The following is a 4,508-nucleotide window of genomic DNA, read 5'->3' on the forward strand; positions in this document are numbered from 1 at the left end:
AAATCTTACACTCATTGCCTAAACATTATGAATGTCTGTTGTCAGTGTTATGCATTTTATTGATTTCTGTATCCAGGTATAAGCCTGAGTCCCTAGGCCTTCCTATTTCCATGCTTTGTGATTGCACCATGCCATGTGCATTACCTGATTTCTCAACAGTTGCCATCGGATTTGTGCTGTACAGCAATAGTAGTAGATAAATGCTAAGGAAATAGTACTTGATCTGATAATTCTAACAAATGGCTTTCTTTATCAAAATATTTAAATTTCAGGTTTTCTAGTCCAAATAGCACTGAATGAGTTTGTAGACAAATGGTAACTATGGAATTCCATAAGTATTTAGACTTACCAGTAATTTTTCTGTTTCATCAGCTCCTTTCTATTACCCATTTTCTGCCATTAAAAGTTAAATTTTAGTTTATTCAGGGCTGTTCTGTGTATGTGAGACATGGATTTGATTTTTCAAGCAGCAGTTATGTTACAAACTACACTGATTTTGAAATGTTTCTCATGGAATGCTTGGCAATAATTTTTTCCAGTTGAACCACTGGATTTTAGCAGTGCAGAGGCCATAGTTCATATTGTGTTACAGCATCATAACTGAAAGTCTTCAGTGAAGTTACATTAGATTTAACCTGTAGTAAGCAAGAATAGAATCTGCAGAAACTTTGCTTCATACCTGTGAGAGCTCAAATAATTAAAAATAAGTTTGAGGAGAACTGAGGAAATTTGACATTTGCAATCCATCCAAAACATACTTGTGCAGTATTTCTATATTCCTCCTGGGTCACCCACCTCTGTTTGCTCTTTTTATACATCACAGAATCACAGAATGGCCAGGGTTGGAAGGGACCTCAAGAATCATGAATCTCCAATCCCTTGCCACATGCAGGGCCACCAACCTCCCCATTTAATACTAGACCAGGCTGCCCAGGGCCCCATCCAATCTGGCCTTAAACATCTCCAGGGATGGACGGGACATCCACAACCTCTCTAGGCAGCCTGTTCCAGCACCTCACCACTCTCTCTGTAAAGAATTTTCCCCTGACATCCAACCTAATCTCCCCTCCCTCAACTTAAAACCATTTCCCCTTGTCCTGCTGTTATCAACCCTTTCAAAGAGTTGATTCCCCTCCTGTTTGTAGGCTCCCTTTAGTATTGAAAGGCTGCAATGAGGTCACCCCACAGCCTTCTTTTCTCCAGGCTGAACAAGCCCAACTCCCTCAGCCTGTCTCCATAAAAGAAGTGTTCCAGTCCCCTGATCATCTTTGTGAACCTCCCCTGGACCTTCTCCAACAGCTCCTGTCTTTCTTGTACTGGGGACTCCAGACTTGGGTGCAGTATTCCAGATGGAGCCTCAGAAGAGCAGAGTAGAGGGGACAATCACCTCCCTGTCCCTGCTGGCCACCCCTTTCTGATGGTGCCCAGGATACCATTTGTTTTCCGAGCTGCAAGGGCATGTTACTGGCTCATGCTAAGTTTTTCCTCTATCAAGACCCCAGGTCCTTCTCTGCAGGGCTGCTCTCAAGGACCGCTCCTTCCAGTCTGTATGGATGCCTGGGATTCCTCTGGCCCAAGTGCAAAACTCTGCACTTTGCCGTGTTGAACCTCATCAGGTTCACCCAGTCCCACCTTTCAAGCCTGTTGAGGTCCCTCTGAATGGCATCCCTTCCTTCCACCGTGTCAACTGCACCACTCAGCTTGGTGTCATCAGCAAACTTGCTGAGGGTGCACTCGATTCCGTCACTGATGTCACTGATAAAGATGTTAAAGAGCACCGGTCCCAAGACAGACCCCTCGGGGACACTGCTCATTACTGGCCTCCACCTGGACATAGAGCCATTGATCACCACCCTCTGTCTACGGCTTTTCAACCAGTTTCTTATCCATTGAGTGGTCCACCCATCAAATCCACATCCCTCCAGTTTGGAGATAAGGATGTGGTGAGGGAACATGTCAAAGGCCTTACTCAAGTCCAGTAAATGACATTGATTGCCTTTCCCTTGTCCACCAATGCTGTCACTCCATCATAAAAGGCCACCAGATTGGTCAAGATGACCTTCCCCTGCTGAAGCCATTCTTGGCTGTCTCAGATCACATGCCCATTCCTCATGTGATCAGACATGTCATCCAGCATGATCTGTTCCCGGATTTTCCCAGGCAAATTGAAGCGCCCAACGTGGGGCTCGAACCCACGACCCTGAGATTAAGAGTCTCATGCTCTACCGACTGAGCTAGCTGGGCTGCTAATTATACATTTCCTATTGATGTTAGAGCTTAACTGAGTACCTTTGCACCACTTTCTGCATATCCAAATTAACCATTCTTGGGTGTGGAGGAGGTGATCCTTGAATATAAACCAGTTCTTCCTCTTCTCCCTGAGGCCGTAAGCCACACAATTCCTCCAAGCAGATCTGCAAACAAGCCAGTCTGCTCTCCTGAAGTCCACAGCTATGATGCTGTTATTTCTTTGGTTCCCAGCTCATGGCCTGGACTCTACCATTTATGGTCCCACAGACAAGAATGCTCCCAGCCTTCAGATGTCCAGTCCTTGTCTGTGTGAGTTTCAGAGCACCTCCCCTTGTCAGGACCTCAATCACCTGTGCTAGAAAAAATATGTGGAACAGTTATAAGTGGCAGTATCTGATCTCTACGTTCCTGTATATAAACATGTATAACACTTTTTGTATCATTTCTAGGATTTCAAAGCCCTTTTATGAAAGTTAACTGTTAAAGAATCAAGTGCATTCCTCCTTTTAAGAGAGACCTGGGGTTAGAAGTGATTCAAATGGAAGCAGACAGGAAGAATACGAGTCTTGGCTCTCTGAACCAGTCATGCTAAATATCACCACAGAATTAAACCTGTATGTTTAGCATACAAAGATGACATTTCCTTGCTACTTTAAGTAATACTAAAATGTTGAGCTTTTTTTTTTTTTTTTCTGTTTTTACTTCAGTGCCTTCAGCAGGAATTTTGGATATTTAAAACTAATTTCATTTGTCTGTGTTTCAAAGTATACCTACTTTTCTCTTAGTCAAGCAAATGCTAGGTTGTTCAGTGCAAATCTACCCTCTATAATAAGAAATGCTGTGGAGTTAACTCATTTAGGTAACTAAACATATTCAGGTAGCTGAACAGCCTTCCAAATAGGGAAAAAACTCACAGCTGAATAATGTAGCATGCAAACTGCTATGTCTGACTGGAACTATGATGACTGAACACTCATCTGGAATTAGGTTTGGTATTTTAGAGGTGCTTGTGAAAAAGCACATGCAGAAAGCCAGCTGCTCCAGCTAAAATATAATTTTGTACCTACTTACTAAGTAAATCATACAGATTTTCCTTCCCTGCTATCTCAGGCATCTAGATTTTGCTCAAACATTTCAACATCTCATGCAACTCTTGGCATGATTACTGTGCATTCTTTTCTGGCTCTGAACTTGCTTCACTTGGCTGCTACAATGATAATTTTCTCTGTATGCCACCCTCAAATTATCCAGTGTCCCTTATAGTCCCTCTGTCACATATGCTTCCCACTGTTAACTAAAAGCTATTTATCATTAAAGCCTTCTGTGGTCTGTTGCTGTTCTGACTTTCTGACTATTTTCTTCAGCTGCTGCTCAACCACTGCTCTAATCTTCCTTGCATATGTGATGCTAATTGTCATTGTACAGCTATCAATGTCTCATTTTTCTGGGAAGTCCTGGGATCTTCTGAAAGAGTCTGTCCTAGTAGCAATCCCATTTACTCCTCCAAGCAGCACGGGCACAATGTGTGTATGACATCAGCCAAAAAGGTTCATAAACTTTTGAAGATCAGAATAAGAATTCAGATAATAAAACAAGGGAATGTATAAAAGTAAAATAAAATTAAAAAAAAAGATATTTACTAAGGGCAAATAGAAGCCACTGCCCTTAATACAAAGAATCGAACATATGAACCTAATGCAGGGAGTAACAGCTTCTGCTGGAGTTCAAGGCGAGCTGGAATATGAGTCATCAACACTGCGTGTCACTGTGTGTGTTGTGCAAATGTCACTAGAGCTGTATTAACAGAACTGTTTTATTTAACATGCCAGCTTGTTTCTCTCTCCAGGAGATGTTCACTTGTTAACTTAGCTGGCATTCTTTTCTCTTATATGGCATAAATGGGCCAGAAAACATATCTGAATTTAATACTGAAGATTTTAGACGTTACAACAGCAAAGGTAATGGCAAAGATAGATGCAGAATGTATAGCTCACTCTCTTGTTGTCCCAGGGCCCCATAAAAAATGCATTCTGACATCTCATTTTCAAAATTCCTCTAGTTTAAGGGCTAAGATTCAAAGGAGTGTCTACAACAATATGCTGCTTAATATCACTGGCAGTAGTGCTGGGAAACATCCTTACTGTGAAACATAGGAGTAATGTGTAAGATATTACTCTGTAAGATATTATTCTGTCAATGTCTGTGTCTCAAAGTTTGCCGGGAACACCGATGGACTTGTTCAAGTCCAGACAAGTCCC

At 42.1% G+C, this 4,508-nt stretch overlaps 1 non-coding gene across 1 annotated transcript; it reads right to left on the reverse strand.

Moving 5' to 3' along the window:
• Window positions 1–2,171: 2,171 nt before the first annotated feature.
• On the reverse strand, window positions 2,172–2,244 carry TRNAK-CUU (transfer RNA lysine (anticodon CUU)). Its single transcript has one exon. It is a non-coding gene; the product is annotated as a tRNA-Lys (tRNA).
• Window positions 2,245–4,508: the final 2,264 nt, after the last annotated feature.

Source organism: Tympanuchus pallidicinctus, unplaced genomic scaffold (assembly GCF_026119805.1).
Source record: "Tympanuchus pallidicinctus isolate F22 unplaced genomic scaffold, pur_lepc_1.0 scaffold11, whole genome shotgun sequence".
NCBI classification, from domain to species: Eukaryota; Metazoa; Chordata; class Aves; order Galliformes; family Phasianidae; genus Tympanuchus; species Tympanuchus pallidicinctus.